This window comes from Plectropomus leopardus, unplaced genomic scaffold (genome assembly GCF_008729295.1).
Source record: "Plectropomus leopardus isolate mb unplaced genomic scaffold, YSFRI_Pleo_2.0 unplaced_scaffold12644, whole genome shotgun sequence".
Lineage (NCBI taxonomy): Eukaryota > Metazoa > Chordata > Actinopteri > Perciformes > Serranidae > Plectropomus > Plectropomus leopardus.
Genome location: NW_024613442.1, coordinates 1 through 1,170, shown reverse-complemented (window position 1 = coordinate 1,170; position 1,170 = coordinate 1). Strand labels below are relative to the sequence as shown.

Genomic DNA, 1,170 nt, shown 5'->3' with positions numbered 1-1,170 from the left:
TAAACTTGTTTGCTTTGTTAAATATACATGACAACTTGCCTCCCAAATGTTTTCAATACATTGGCATAAGAAATTGAATCTTCACACCATGCCTTTTTCAGCTGTATGTTAACTTTGAAAACCTCAATTAAAAACATTTGTAAAAAAAAAAAAAAATCATACCAAAAGACTGAGCAATTTGGACTTTCCTTCTCTTCTCCCTCTGCAATGACATTAACGTCCGCCACCTCTGAAATGCCAAGTTACACAGATAATACCTGAAAAAAACAAAATACATCAGCACACACAGCCGCTGTCTGATCAGCTGACTGAGGTTCAGGACCGTATCTTGTACCTGTAGTGACACTCTGCCCGCATCGTAAGACTCCACTCTCTCCTGGACGTCCACCACTCGTCTCTCCATCCTTCAAAGACCCGTCTCAACACCACGCTGTTATAGTGGGACCTGCAAAATGTAATATTAGAGAGGTCAGATAAGATAAAGTGGCAAACAGACTGTGAACCCAGCTGATATTTTATTTCAGTACCGACAGATTACAAAATGATTATTACTTGGCTTTATGAGGAAGAATCCGGCCAAAGGTGTTCTGCATCCATATCTTCAGGAACTTCCTCGCCAAGTGCCTGCAGTGGATGAAACAGTTAAATTAAGGGACTGTTGTTTATTTATCATGGGGGGTGGGGGGGTGGGGGTGGCTGTGGTGTGACTTGGTTTGATCGACCTCAAAACTACAAATGTTTTTCTTTAAGCCTCTCTGGTGACTGGTGAGAAAAACGCATGACCCTTCCTCCACCCTTCCCACCATAAATTAGTTATTAGATTTTAAAAATGTACCATTTGATGTTTAAGAGTGAAAAGTTGAAGATGTCATCCTGGAGTTAAAAAATAAGGGTTTTGATTCTTTTATTTTAGGAAAAAATTTAACTAATACATGTAGAATAAAGTGATTTTAATGAAATATCACAATTTTAAGGAATAAAATAAATATCACTATTTTTAAAGGAAACAATATTTTCTATTTCTAATTTAAAAAAAAAAAGCCTTAGTCACTTTATTTCTAGCTTAAAAAGAAATACTACATGTAGAATAAAGTGACTTTAATGTACAATTTTAAGGAATAACAATGTTTTCTTTAAAATCTGGCAGTAGAATTAATACAAAACATGACC

General features: G+C 35.9%; 1 long non-coding RNA gene across 1 annotated transcript; it reads right to left on the bottom strand.

Moving 5' to 3' along the window:
- Positions 1-54: 54 nt before the first annotated feature.
- Positions 55-626, bottom strand: LOC121963816. The gene is made up of 3 exons (XR_006107282.1): positions 553-626; positions 335-445; positions 55-257 (listed from the first exon to the last, which is right to left on the bottom strand). It is a non-coding gene; the product is annotated as an uncharacterized LOC121963816 (long non-coding RNA).
- Positions 627-1,170: the final 544 nt, after the last annotated feature.